We start from the raw sequence: 16,187 nt of genomic DNA on the forward strand, positions 1-16,187 counted from the left end.
GATGCAGCTAGGGTGTCCTAAATAATCTTCGAAGAGATGCTCACGAACGAAAAATCAGGGGAAACAGCAAAATTATTTCATGTTCGTTACATTGATGATGATGATGATGATGACGATATCTTTATTGTTTGTACTGTCCTTTGGACATCTAAATTAAATTTTGAATCGAGGAGTATAAATCCAATTTTGAAGTAGAATATTTTTTCCAATTCAATTTCAAAAATGATTGTAGGTAGGTCTAGGTAGTAGGTACCTACAAAAGGAATGAAGTTTTTCGTATCAAATCCGATTAGATTTGGCCACATCAAAATAGATCGAAGGAATGTCCAGATCTGATCTGACCTGCGATCAGCCTGATTAGATCAAATCAGATTTCCTCCGTAGAATCTCATAAACAGATTTAATCCTATAATTTGCAAGTGGCAAATCATCATAAACTAGATTAGATCGAAATAATGTCCAAATGTGATCTGAACTAATCAAACAATCTGATCAAAATAGAAGATTAAATCCTATAAAAACTCGAATCTGATCAGACCTGATTAGATCTGGTGAGGTATCTAATATCATCAAGGGAATTTTCGGATCTGATCTGAACCCAAATCTTGAAGACAAAATATCAGAGCTAGTCAATTTAAGTTCAAACGTTCGCCATCACCCGACTGCGATTGTGGAAAAATAAAAAAGCCGAAACACATATTCGTTAAATGCCGTCTACACGCAGCCGATCGTCCTGCAGATCCTCTGAACATCAGTAATCCCATTCACTTGGAATATATGCGGTCAACAGTACGCAAGCTGTGGGAAGCAGAGTGGCTACGGCAGACCAGTCCACCGTTTCAGCACAGCCGCTTATAGATAAGCTATAAAGCCGAAATAATCCATTCCCCCCTCCTCCTGCAAGTGCAAGTATCTGAACGGTAAATGCTCCTGAAATATGGTCCTAGTAGTGAGCCTTGCGTGGCTGAGAGGGGGGATCTTCAGGTACGATACTCAAATCAATTACTATTTGTAACATCATCATCAGCTAACTGAAATGTAACTCCACTCTATCGTTGGTTGAGGTTCCGAGATACTCAAATCAATTACTATTTGTAACATCATCATCAGCTAACTGAAATGTAGTAACTCCACTCTATCGTTGGTTGAGGTTCCGATTGCCGCAACGAACCAAGAAGAATTTCCCAACCAGTCAATCAAGTTTACCAGCGCTTCATTGAACAGCTGCCTCCTCAACACCCCTGCTTGCAGGGGGGATCAGGTATGATTCCTTCTATTTTACATACATGAATCTCATTATTAATTTCTGATACATTATTTCTATTCGCTTGTTTCCGAGCTGATTCAGTTTCGCCAACTGCTTTAATTAACATACCAAATCATCAATCAACAACAAGTCGCTTGTATTGTACATCAATATAACGCAACCTGGATAATTAAGATTCTAAGATGTATTGTTATTATTAAGATGTAGACTTATTAGATAAACCCCTCCGGTAAATAATAAGCTGTGTCCCATCAAATAACAATATACTTCCCCTACCGGGCAAGTCCGGACTGGGGCACCATTTAAAAAAAAAAAGGTCAATTTTTTCCAAAAAAAAAAAAAAACATAATTTAGCAACGAAAAAACTTCAAAAAAATATTTAAAAATTATCCAAAAACTAACCAAAAAAGTTACATCACGTGAGCAGAACATAAACAGTCAGAACATTTCATTTAAAAAAAAAATGTAGCAAGGACATAGAAGTGAGAATTTTCAGCAATTTCTGAGAAAAAACGAGATTTAGCAGAAGGCAGAGTTTTTTTTGATACATAATACAGCGAGACTTGGAAGCAATTTTTGAAAACAAATCAAAACATTTTAGAATTTGCAAAAAAAGAGACAGTTTTTCAATAATTTTTGATAAAAAAAAGTGAGCTTTCAGGCCATTTTTAGCGTTTTTATAAAAAAAAAAACAAAGATTTTTTCAAAAATTATTTTTTTGCAATTTTAATTTTTCGCAAGCAAACGACAACTTTTCACAACTTTTCAATACAAAAGTGAGCTTTTTTGGCAACTTTTGGCCATACAACGAGACTTGGAAGCAATTTTTGGAAACAAATTAAAACGTTTTACAATTTGCAAAAAAAAGACAATTTTTCAGTAATGTTTGATTTTAAAAAAAGTGAGATTTTTTCGGCAATTTTTGGCATTTTTAGGAGGAAAAAACAAGATTTTTTCAAAATTTACAAAATGAGACCTTTTTACAACTTTTTTTGCAAAAAATATAGATTTTGTTCAAGAAAATATTGAAAAAAGTTTGAACGTTGTAGAAGTCAGAACTTCTGGCATTTTTTAGAAAAAAGCACGATTTTGAGAATTTTAGCAAAAGGCATGACGTGCAAGAAAAAATAAATTATGTTCTCTGTCCTTAGACAGGCCCTAAAATACCATCTTACACGCATTTAAAACAACCCTTAGGTTGACTAAAGACAATCCCAAGGGAAGACCTAGCTATCTAGTAGCTTCGCGAATGTCTGGCAAATTACCGCCTCGCCATTCGCTTTTCGGTGAAATAAAAAAAACGGAAGTACTTTTTAAGCACTGGTAAATCCCATATATTTCAGGAATAAAACAAGACAATATATGGGTTAAAACAAAGGAACAAAAAGGCAAAAAATAAGGAACAAAAAGCAAACAAAAAATAGATAATAATGAATGGGATTATCCCAGCGCTACCCTACCAGTCCTATACCCCTCGGTACCGGGCACGAAAGCATCCGAGAGACAGGAGCACCCTCACTCCATACCTACCCAAAGGTGTAGGTACAAGGTCGGATTCCCTATTCTGTAGCTAGCGGATAGGTAACCCTGTGAGCTATGTACTCGCACTCGTAAGCGAAGTACATAGACTAAATTTTGACACGTAGAACCATCGCGTCGTTAGCCATAATATAGCTAACGAATCCCTACCTAACAACGTCCCTATACATGCCGTAGCGGATAGGTATGCGGTCTGTTAGGTAGGTGCACTGCTCTAAATTCTAAAAGAAATAACTTTTCTTCCCCCTTAGAGGAAATAAAAGTTTACTTTTTCTCGCACTACAGGCAGAGCTTTTTTTAGTAATTTTTTGTAAAAAAGCAAGACATTAAAGGAAATGTTTGGAAAAAAAATTGAAATTTTTTGGAATTTTTTACGAGCGAATGACAATTTTCCACCCATAAAATGTGAGCTCTTTCATGGCAATTTTGAACATTTTTGAAAATGGAATTTTTCCAGCAAGTGAGACTTTTACGTAAAAAAAAAGAACTTGAAAACAAAATTTTGACAAAACGCGAGACTTGGATAATTTTAGCAAAACAGCAACGTTTTTTGGAAATTTTCGGGGAACAAAGCAAGAATTTGAGCAATTTTAGGAAAAAAGTGAGACGATTTGAAATTTTTTGCAAACGAACGACAAGCGATCTTTCGTGATAAAAGATAGCAACTCTTTCAACTCACGTCATCTGATCGAAAACGGCTCACACTAAAATTCTCCAGAAGAAATTTTTTAGTCGTCAAAGTTGATTAGAGAACTCTGAAGAGGAACTCGAAGGTTATTGAAAACAATTGAACTTCAGCAGGAGTGCTCAGAATGGTTGAAAAAAATTGAAATTAACCCCCCCCCCCTTCCCATCGATCAAAAAGGCATTTAAAACAAAGACATCGATCAGGTCTCCGCGAACATCACAACTCTCATACATAATCAGTCAAGTTCTGCTCGAATGACAATCAAAATAGACAAAAGTTCAATAAACGATATAAATAAAAACCAGATTTGCCCAACTGCGGAGTTGAAGGCTGTAAAACGATTCGAACAATCAACATATCAATCAACGTTCTCGCCTTAAAAGTTCATCGCCACCAATATCTAACCTTTCGAGTCTATATTATCCGAAAATAATACATACCTACACCTAGTACCTACTACCTACTTATCACCTCTAGCGAACTTTCAACTCAACACTGCTTCTTTTACCGCCATTTTAACAATAGTCAAATTTAATTAAAGGCACTTTGGTTGAACTACCATAACAGTATTAAGGACTGTTTTCAAAATGAAACTGAAACTTACTCAATCGACTCGTATGGCCATATTTATCACGCGACTGATACCAATAAATCCTAAACAACAATTATTTACGACAATTCATCTACCACATTATTACAATATAGTATTCTTTCTATGACGCGAACGAATATACAAAGTACATACAATAAAGCAAACACTTATCACTCGTACTTGGGCTCAATATTTCACTCATTTTAATACCTTCCTTAGACCTATAAATACTCCGAACGAATATCCCATTTCCAAACATACACTGGTGTACTTTGACCTGAGTATCAGCTATCGTTTAAAATTCGAGACCTTCGAGACCAGCAGCAAAACCTCGACTCAAAATGAATTTCTCACAAGTTTCGTTTCTGTTTGCAATTTTCGCGAGTATCTTTTGCAGCAGCATTCCGTCTGTTTTCGGAGGCATGATCACTGCTTGCGCCGTCTGGGTGGCCTTTGTGCTCGGCTTCTTCGTCGTTGCTCCATTTTTAATGCTGCCGATTCTAGGACCAATTCCGGCCTTCGCGTACTTCGGATTGGGTATAGCCATTTCATTCGGAGCTTGCTTTACAGCTACTCCTTAAAAATTTGGTTTCTGCTGGTAATACTAATCATTATACGTGCATTTCAGTTCATTTAAATTTTAAAAACGTTTTGACCATTATTATACAATATTTATTAAGTTGATTTGTCAAGATATTTTATTCAATATTAAATAATCATCAATTTGGATTCGTATTTTGAAATAATTTCTTATTGTTTACTACGAGACATTTTCATTTCATTTCAAAACAATTTCAACAATATTTTTACGACATTTTCAACAAATTATACAAGATTTCGAACGATTTATTTACGGTTTTAGAATAATTTTCCAGCCATTTCAAACAATTTTGATAATATTTTCGTGACATTTTTGAGAATTTCCTACAACTTGAATTTTGCCAGAATTTTAAAAAAAATCAACATTCGGTATTTTGACGACATTTTTGAAAATTTTCAATAATTTTTAACCTATAAACAAACATTTTCGAGGATTTCAAATAACACGTTGAAATTTTCAATGTTTTGAACAATTTTCGAGATTCTTCAACAACTTTGTTATTACATTTCCAACAACTTTTATATTACATATTTCAACGTTATTTTTCAGAACTTTAACTACTCCATCGTAAATACAAATATTTTCAAGAATTTTTTATAATTTGTAACCCATTGACAAACATTTTTGTGGATATCAAATACTCACTCGTAACACGTTTAAATTTTCAATGTTTTGAACAATTTACGAAATTGTTCAACAATACTGTTATTACATTTCTAACAACTTTTATTTTACGTATTTCGACGACATTTTTCAGAATTTTTACTCCATCGTAAACAATAACTTTTTACAATGAATGCCAAATTTCGAACGATTTTAACGATTTCACAATGCCAATTGCACTTCTAAACGATTTTTCAGCTCGTAGATGTCTTTGAATACAATTTAAGTTGCATATTCTCAATTCCCACTTCCCACAAATAACCATCAGATCAGCTTGATAATTATTTCACTGCTTCCAGCGTCTCTAATTCATCATTACTCGACTTATCCACCTTTGGGACAAATTTTTCAAATCATTTTCGAAACAATTTCAGCCAAATCTCGCCCAATCAACTCGTAAATAAACTCACTTAATCAATATTGACCCTCGAAAGAATATACGATAATGTACGTCATTCTAACTCGGCTCGCTTCACACACACTATCTCAACAATTTATTGGCAATTCATCTCCCTTAATTATTGGTATGTAGTACCTAACATAGCAAAACTCTTCAGCTGACGTGAGCTAGTCTCATAAAGTACAATTTTATCGCTCGTAATTATACTCAATATTTCACTCACATTAATTAGATCAACACGAACCCTTTAGAATAGTACTCGATAAATAGAAAATTCGCCAAAACCGCTCCGTTTTGACCGGTCTATCGATCGGTTTCACAATATCACTTCTCCATTCAATGCGCTCCATCATTCAGATCTCTATGTATGTGTTAATAAAATAACCATCGATTGAATTCAATGGTTTTATTCTTATGTATTGTTCTTTATTTCTGTTTCCAACCTATTCCCAATACCTACCTTGGCATTTTTAAAAACTCCATTTGCGTCATTTCCGCTCGTTTCAAAAAAAAAAAAAAAAAGAAACCTCAAAAAACCTCAACCGACGATACAATGTAGAAATTTGTCAAAGGTATAATGGGCCAATTAAGCGATGATTTATCGCTTTGTTTATCACACGAACATGGTACAAAAACAAATTCAGAATTTTTTCAAGTACTTATCGAAAAAAAAAAAACGTGAACCTTGAATGCGAATTTTGCTTACTTGTGTCAAGTCGTGTAATGTTTGACTCACACAGTTGGAAAATTTCACTTTCTAAATTACAATTATCGCCGGAAACTGCCCAATTAAGATAAATGCAGTTTGCAAAAGTACGAATATTAATCGCATTACAGGGACATACATGTCCTTCAATACATATAGATAGGAAGGAAAACCTTGAATGGCTAATCTCGATACCTACCTATACTGTGAGGGGAACAAAAAAAATCATTTTCACCAAGCTGACGTACATCGAGTTAATTCTATGTTGGAGTTCCTCCCATTGCAGTTAGAAAGTTCCTATACTTTGGAAGGAGTAGCGCAGAAAAGAGTGAAGTCACAAACTATCTAGTTTACCTACTTTTCAAGCAACTTTATAGTCCATCATATGACAATAGGAGTAATTGCACCACCCCCCCGCCGATCCTCCGGGACAACTTTTTTCATAAAGGGGACACCCTAAGGAACATTTTAGAGCAGACTTGCCAAAAAAAAGTTGGCCTTACTTACAAAATGGCGGCCATTTTGATTGGCAGGTTAGTCAAAATCGCAAATTTCGCGTTTCAACATGGGACTTGCACGAAATTTTTCAAACTTTACAAAGGTAGATCGAAAGATCATGCAAAAATTTATCACCTGTCGAAATTTCAAGTGCGAAAGTGCGTTTTTCGATTTTTGGTGAATTTTTGAAAATCAAATTTAGGCCAAAAATGAGGGAAAAAATCAAAATTTTACCAAATTGACCAAGAAAGCTGAAATTCGGGATATACCCTATTTTCGACATGCCAAATCGATGGGAAACGGTTGCAACATGTTTTGAGCAGTTCTGGAGCCTCCAGCAGATTTTTGAAACTCGAAATTCCCACAAAATTGCATCAAACTGGAGTTGTAAAGCTGAAATTTATTCTAAAAACTAATTTCAATACGCTACGAAGTACTGCAGGTGAATTTCAAGTCGTTTTGGAGCCTCCAGCGACTTTTTTGAAAATAATCGGAGCCTCCAGTAGATTCTTGAAACTCATCAAACTGAGATGGAGAGTCGAAATTCATTCTGCAAACTAATTTTAACACCCTCTGAAGACGAGTTCAGGCGGGTTCAAGTCATTTTAGAGCCTCCAGCGAACTTTTTTGAAAATTACTGGAGCCACCAGCAGATTTTTGAAACTTTAAATTTCCCCAAAATTTCATCAAACTGAGACGGAGAGTCGAAACTCACTCTGCAAACCAATTTCAATGAGCTACGAAGTTGACTGCTGGTGGATTTCAATTTGTTTTGGAGCCTCCAGCGACTTTTTTGAAAATTACTGGAGCCTCCAGCCGATTTTTTAAACTTTAAATTTTCACAACATTTCATCACACTGAGATGGAGAGTCGAAATACATTCTGCAAACTAATTTTAACACCCTCTGAAGACGACTTCCGGTGGGTTCAAGTCATTTTAGAGCCTCCAGCGACTTTTTTGAAAATTACTGGAGCCTCCAGCAGATGTTTGAAACTTTAAATTTTCACAAAATTTCATCAAATGGAGATGGAAAGCTGAAATTTACTCTACACTCTAATTTTAACACCCCCTGAAGACGACTTCAGGTGGGTTCAAGCCATTTTAGAGCCTCCGGTACATTTTTAAAACTTGAAATTTCCCCAACATTAATTTATCAAAATGGAGTTGGCAAGCTGAAATTTAATTCGCAGACTACATGGTGGTTTCAAATGGTTTTGAAGCTTCCAGCTACTTTTAGGAAATTTCAATTTTCCAAACAAATGCCATATAACCTTTCAAAAAGTCGCTTAAGGCTCCAAAACAAATTGAAATCCACCAGCAGTCAACTTCGTAGCTTATTGAAATTAGTTTGCAGAATGAATTTCGACTCTCCATATCAGTTTGATGAAATTTTGGAGAAATTTCATGTTTCAAGAATCTACTGGAAGCTCCGGTTATTTTAAAAAAAGTCGCCGGAGGCTCCAAAACGACTTGAAATTCACCTGCAGTACTTCGTAGCGTATTGAAATTAGTTTTTAGAATAAATTTCAGCTTTACAACTCCAGTTTGATGCAATTTTGTGGGAATTTCGAGTTTCAAAAATCTGCTGGAGGCTCCAGAACTGCTCAAAACATGTTGCAACCGTTTCCCATCGATTTGACATGTCGAAAATAGGGTATTTCCCGAATTTCAGCTTTCTTGGTCAATTTGGTAAAATTTTGATTTTTTCCCTCATTTTTGGCCTAAAGATTTTCAAAAATTCACCAAAAATCGAAAAACGCACTTTTGCACTTGAAATTTCGACAGGTGATAAATTTTTGCATGATCTTTCGATCTACCTTTGTAAAGTTTGAAAAATTTCGTGCAAGTCCTGACCGACCTGCCAATCAAAATGGCCGCCATTTTGTAAGTAAGGCCAACTTTTTTTTGGCAAGTTTGCTCTAAAAATATTCCTTAGGGTGTCCCCTTTAAGAAAAAAGTTGTTTCGGAGTACCGGCAGGGGGGTGCAATTACTCCTATTGTCATATGCCGGACTAATAGTCTTCGAAATGGGATCACAACACCTCTACAAGGGACACAAAATACCCGCAAAAAATTTGACCAAATTTGAAAAAAAAATCATCATCTTGAGCTATCCACTTGTTTGATTCTCCTCAAATTTCTTTGTACTCAAGTAACATAGTCAACACAATTTCCTTGCAAGGGAATATTAATCCTTGAAATCAAAAATGGAGACAGAGTAAATTTTTACAACAGATTGAAATTTTTTCAGCATTATTCATTTGCTGTCCCTTTCTTTTCCTCGTCGAATGAATCATATTCGCCATCGAATAGATCAGATTTTATGGATTATGAGAAATAACTTACGTATAATTTGATAATTTCTCCTTCTAAAGACAAAAATTGGGACTCACCTGAAACAAAAAGACAAAAAGGAATCGTTAATTATGTCGCAGATGTCTAATTACGTATTAATAGTCTAACATTATACACAAATTATTCCAGAAAAGATGAGCTGATAGAATCATCAACTAAGCAGCATCAACTCTGCAAAAATCCTTTTACATATCAGCTTTCATGTATGTACCTTACTTAAGATGAGCACGAGCATCAGATACCAAAAAATGGCAATGTGAGCTTTTCACAATGTCCACGCTTTTAGAGCAATGATTTCCCCTGATTTTCACAAATTTTCCAAATATATCAGCTACACGAAATAACGGAAGGAATGGGAGGAGGAGCGGAAGGGGGTTGATTTTTCAAACGTCACCCCTCGGTGAATTTTATCAACTATTCCTCAGAAAGCAGTCGTGTGTTGACGAAGGCAAGATGAAAAAAGGAGAGGATCACGTCCAAGCGGATCTCTCGATTTAAAAATTCAAATTTTTATTTCCTCCCAATCAAGAAATTACCTAAATAATTTTTTTTCAATTTTGGAATATTTTGCGTCTTTTTTCAAAAAACTAATTCTAAAAAAATTGGAAAAAATTAGGTTTAATTGATATTTCAAATTTATTTTTTCATAATTTTTGGTAAAACATTTCACTCTTGTTTTGAAGTATTCCTCAAATTTCTCAGACAACTACTTGAGTAGTACTTTGAAAAATAAAAGTTCAACTTTTAACGACTTTTAGAACAATATTTTGAGAAACCTACATTTTTTCATTTATTTTACAATATTTTACTTCAGTTTTTTCTCAACAAGTATTTTTTGGAGTTTTCAAAAAAAAAAAAATATGCTTAAAATCTGAGACTTTCATTTTGAGAGTTCAAATTTCACCATCGGATTATAAACATCCCCCTCTCCAAAAAAATTGCTCATTTCGAGCATTTGTGGCTTTTCGATTTTTATTGATAGTCAATTGAATAAATTGAAACCAATTCATCGGTGAAAATTTCCCACACACCTTCACTTCAAACAAACTCCTTATTGAACACAGCGTTAAAAACTGCTCACCCAACTGGTTCGGTTTTTTCCCCATCAACTTCTAACATTTGGTTTAGTGATAAGTTTTATTATGTACGAGCGAAAATATTGTCCAAAAAAATGATTATTTTTCAAACAAACAGACCCATAATGGAAAAAAAAAGTCGCGTGTTTAATTACCATATTTATCACGCTAGTGAATCGTAAAAAGTCGCCATCAACGTGTTTCCAAAGTCGACTACTTGTAACTTATTATCACTCGAGAAAAACAAAATGTGCTTACACGAAAATATGCGAAAAAAAAGCTGCCAATACGACGAGTAAATACTTAAGCTAAACGCCATAAAAACTCGTATTCGAAAATTTCAACATCACTTTCGTCGACTTAACGTTCGAAGGCATAAGTGCTACAACCGCGAGACAAATCGTACATACCAACTACCTACCCACACCTAACAGCTGTTCAATTGACAAGAATCACACAATGAATATGAATCTGGCTAAAATTGTATCCATTTTGGCGGCATTTTGCCTTGGAATTGTTCTGGTACAAGCTGATATCAAGAATGTGATAGCCTATAACAAATTTCTTCTCAGTAAGATGGACTTTTTAATGCCTTTAATCATGATCCCAGGTATAAATGTCGTGGTTATATTCTTTATTTTTATCGGCGGTAATATTGCATTTTTCACACCTTGAGTAATCTCAAACCTGAGTTGCTAATCATTCAGTTTTTTTTTGTTCGTTTTGATTTTCTGTTTCGTTTATAAATATTGCAGTTACCTATGTATTTTAGTGAAAATGTTGATTTCGTTTTACATATTAATTAAGTAGGTACCTATATTTAATCAGATACATATTGTTTCATTCTTAATCGTGCTTTGTTTCTTTAAGAACTGCAAACCTCTATTGAAATAAAGAGAATTTCTTCACAATAAGAGTTTTATGTGATCATTTAAAACAAACATTCTAATCACAGCAGCAATGGATTTCATGCATTCAATTCGTTAAAGGTTCTTTACGTATAATACAATAAAATTATTTACTTCTTGCGATTTGTCACTGAATATGCTATAAAATGTTTCAAAGTTCTCATTTCAAAGGATGAAGAATTCTTCCAAAAAATATACCAATGGTACTTTTCAAGGCACAACAGCTGACCTTGTATGAATGTTCATCGAGTTTCAAAAAGCAAAATTCCAAAATCCTCAATCACAATTTAAAAGGATACATTCTTAGAACTTTTTTTTTTTTTGGCTCACCACATCTCTTCAAGTTGTCTAAAGAGAGAAAAGAGATTTTCAACTGAAAAATGAGGATCCAACAGTTGAAAAAATGCGTCGTCTTAACTTCTTTAATCATTTCTCAAACTATATTGTGGAAGCCTGATTGAAATCAATATCGACTCCTTGGAATCGAATTTCACCGTTTCTGGCAATTTTGGAGTCTCCACATTTGAGCAAATTTCTCAGCAGAAATCACAAGGAAAAAAAATTTAAAATTCCATTTTCAATTTCTTTATCAACCTGCACCAATGGATAAGCCATTTAGAAGCCTCGAGCATGATTTTCGATTCCTCCAGAATCTTAAAATTTCTCCATAACGCGTGGAAATCAACTTGGGCGCTTTATGAATCCAGTTATGAGATATTCTCAAGGCTGGTATTTAATTTTTTCCAAAAGTCAATTTAGTAACCAAAAAAGCTTGAAAAAGTAATCAAAAAAGTGACAAAATGCAAACAAACCATTCTATAGAATGAAAAAAAAAAAAAAAAATACAGAATACTACTCGTATAAAAATAAAAAGGTTCTAGATTTTAATTTTTAAAAGTTGAACTAGCCTAAGTATTCTAAAACTTTTTGACAAAAAAGCGAGACTTTTTGACCACTTTTCGTGAAAAAGTGAAAATTTTCGCATTTTCCGGCGAAAAAAAAAGAAAACAATGACAAAATAAAGCAAGCTTTTTACAAATTTCCACAAAAGGAAGGACTTCTTGGCAATTTTTGACCAAAATGCGAGGCTTTGCAACGATTCTTGGAAAAAAGCAGAACTTTTTCGAAATTATTGGCAAAAAAATTAATTTTTGGCAACTTCTGGCAAAAAGTGAGGTTTTTGGATAATTTTTGAAAAAAAAAGTAAAAACCTTCAGCAATTGCAAAAATTTTTTTAAAAATGAAAATCTAACAATTTTGGAAAAAACCCACTTCTCAGACAAAAGAAAAACACGTATTTGTAATTTTTGGAAATTTTAGGTAAAGCATATTTGCTAACTTTTGGGAACCAGCAGCACTTTTGGACAATTTTTGAAAAAAATGTATAAAGACTTTATGAAATTTTTTGAAAATTTTTGACAAAAAGCAAGACTGGTAATATCCTCAGAATTTCAAAACAGGACTTTTTGACAATTGGTGGCAAAAATTGTTACTTTTCCGTAATCTTTGTTGATGAGACCGGGAGACTTTTTAAAGTTCCTATTTTTCGGTTGAAAAGAGAGATTTTTTTGCTTTTCTTTTGGCAAAAAACCAACACTTTAGAGTACTTTTCGATAAAAATGATACGTTTTTCGATTTTTTTGTTCAAGAATAAGCGACTTTTAGATATATTTTTAAATTCAGGAGAAATCGAACAGAGTACTGGAGGCTCCAAAACGACCAAAAATGGTGAAATTCGGTACAGGGAGTTGATGTCAGTTTCAAGATTAACTTCCATCCGTTTTACTGAAAAAGTATACCTACATTTTTTTAAAAAAAGCATAAATCGCCGAAAATGGTCAATTTTGAATTGTCAAAAATCGAAAAATCCGTTTGGGCAGCTGATACATAATTTGGTAAGGGTTTCAGACTATGCTCTTTCAAAAAATTGCAGTGCCGTTCAAATCGAAGGTAGATATCTCGAGAGGGTCCCCAGCTAGACTGGATGGAATCTTTTTCAACCACCATCTACTCCATAAGCTAAAGTCTCGATTATGGGTCAGTTTTCAAAGTGATCTGGGGCACAGACAAATCATTTGTAAGTTGCACAACCTGAATTTTTTTTTTTGGTACTACACCCCTTTATCTACAAATACTTGGCCAAAGTCGATAGTGGGGATGCAGCCGGCGAAAAACGTGATTCTCATCAAATGTGATTTTCTATCATCAAAATTTGCAAATGTGAGATTTTCATAGTTACGTTTTGTTGAAATTTTTATAGAAAAAAAGAAGATCGGAGATCGAAACCAAGTAAGTACGATTAATAATGTTCCATTAAACATATTTTCATAAAAAAAATTATCATTTGACCAATTTTCGTCATTTCCGCCAACTTTCAAAAATAAATTTTTTTATGCAACTTTTTTTCAAAATTTTGCGTTTTTTTGCATTTTTTGAAATTTTTTAAAGGTAGAATAGTGTTTTAAGTAGTTTAGAACTGATTGATTAATAATAAAAATTACGACATTTTTTTCCAAAATTTTTGACTCATAATTGAGTGCACTCTTTTTTTTTTACAAAAGTGAGTGCTGGAGGAAAGTATACCAAACAAATCGGCAGAATGCAATAAAGCAAACAGTGACATTGATAAAAATTGAAAAAAACCTTTTTTGTTTATTGTTAAAAATCATTCGGATATCACTTTTAATTACTTTTTTTTCTAAAATATGTACAACGCATATATTTATCCTCATGGGCTGCAAAATAGTCACTGATCCATTTTAGAGGACAGGGGTCTCGAAATTGGGTCAAAATACCCTTCAGAAAAATGATTTTTTAAATATGTTACCATTGTATAAAATGGTTGAGCTTCTAGTATGTTATACCCAAATGACATACATATCCAACTGCTTAACTTCCATTATTTCTAAAAACGTACAGTTTTTGAACTGGGGCTCATTGAAAAAAAGTGACCCATATTTGAGACTTTACCTTAAACAACAAAAAATCTGAATGAATTTCTCAACAGGAAATTTTTCAATTAACAGAGGAGGGGTTTTGAAGAATAAAGGTTACGCACACTTTACAATTTCCAAATCAATCAACTTTCAGGATCAGATGTTTAAGAAAATATAACTCATCATTTTTGAAAAAAAAGTCATTTCCAGTCACTCAATTCTGAAGATCCCGAATTAATTCTCAAAAATAGTCTGAAATTTCACAAAACCAACCCAAGGATTTCAATTCTTTCCCAAATTCCAAGCCCAGCGCAATACTTTCACAAATTCCTTCGCTTATCTTGTTTTTTCAAACAAAGGCATGTAAAGTACACTACACTTTGTTGACCAAAACTTCTTCGCACATCCGCAAAAACATCGTTAAAAAGTCGATAACTTCGAGGTAAAAAAATATCACGTGTGCAATTTATTATCCCAGCGAATAGTTAAAACAACTAAAATTCGTCGAGTAACATGTTCCAAGTGTACAATTATCTGTTTAGTTAACAAATTAAGAAAAATTTTACACGAAAATATGCAATTAAAAGTGCCAACCGTGAAAAACATATTACGTAGTTTTGAAGATATCGTACATTAAAAGGCCAACCTCGAAGAGACAACAAAACATTACCGCTCTGGACTTCGCTTCTGATACCTATACGATTTTTCACATATTGAATTTTAAAGACTTGGTGTTTGAATCGCGATGGCTTCGAATTCGACGAAAATCGTATCGATTTTGATAGCACTCAGCATCGGCGTTGGTTTGGTACAAGGAGGTGTCCAAGGTGTGATTCAAGTGAGTAGATTTTTCATGTCAACAATAAAAAAATATTGGTTCATTTTTCTCACACCACCATTTGGACCTTTACTTCTACTTGGTTATCTGACAATAGGGTATTTCATAGCTGTGGCAGCATATCTCATGCCACCTTTATTTTCAAAATGATGAATTTTTCACGATTTAGGTACTTGGTTTTTTTTTAGAAAATATTTTTTTGTTCAAATAACCTTATGTACGTAATAACCTGCTCAAGTACCTATGTACATATTAAGCGCGACGTAATGATGTTATGATAAGCACCCATTAGAATAAACTTGTACAATTGTACGTACTCCTACCTACCTGAGTACCAACTTCAAGAATTATCTGTTTCTTTTCACCAATAAATTTCGTGTTTCATCAAATTCACAGAACCTGTGTGTGTTTGTTTTCATTCATCATACGATAGATACACTTTTGTCATCGGAATGCAGAATCCTTCACACTCTCATAAATAGTTCGCTATGTAAAGTCTATAACAATCTCAAAAATATCTAGAAGACGACTTGGGTTTTCTTCAAATTTGTAAGTGATCTTGAAGTTGTACAAGGCGAAGGAGAGAGGGAGGAAAACGTGACTTTTCCAGCAAAAGACACTCAAAAGTGAGATTTTCGTTCTCCTCAGCACGTATTATGCCAAGAAAGCTCACAAAGAAGCAGACCTGTTGCATTTTTCATGTGGACTCGTTTGGAACTCAGGACGTCGCGTCGTGCTAGCGGAAACGTGCCAATACATTCATTTCAAAAAAAAAAAAAAATTGAAGAAAATAAATTTACCTACTTGTAAGTATATTGTGAAAAGATTGAAAAAAGCGGGATTGTCAGCCAAATTCACTGAAAAAAGTCTAACAGCGTTTAAACAAATAAAATGGGGTAAATTAGGGGTCCTAATGCATTCAATATGATAACTTCAATCGAATTCAAACGATATAGTTACAGTTTTACTTTAAAATTGGATTTGCGCTGTCTTAGGAATGAATTTGACCTTACTTACAATTCATTCGACTGAGACAAGAGTTTGAAACCAAAAGTTTTTCATTTCTGGTGGTAAGTAGTAGATAGTCTGAGGGACCTTCCATCAAATTTTTGTCCATTT

General features: G+C 33.9%; 1 protein-coding gene across 1 annotated transcript in view; it reads right to left on the reverse strand.

Annotated features, from left to right (window-relative positions):
• The window catches only part of hwt (heavyweight), a 350,931-nt gene that overhangs the window by 98,651 nt on the left and 236,093 nt on the right, over nucleotides 1-16,187 (reverse strand). The window lies entirely within an intron of this gene.

The sequence above is a fragment of the Planococcus citri genome, chromosome 5, assembly GCF_950023065.1.
Source record: "Planococcus citri chromosome 5, ihPlaCitr1.1, whole genome shotgun sequence".
In the NCBI taxonomy this organism is placed as follows: domain Eukaryota; kingdom Metazoa; phylum Arthropoda; class Insecta; order Hemiptera; family Pseudococcidae; genus Planococcus; species Planococcus citri.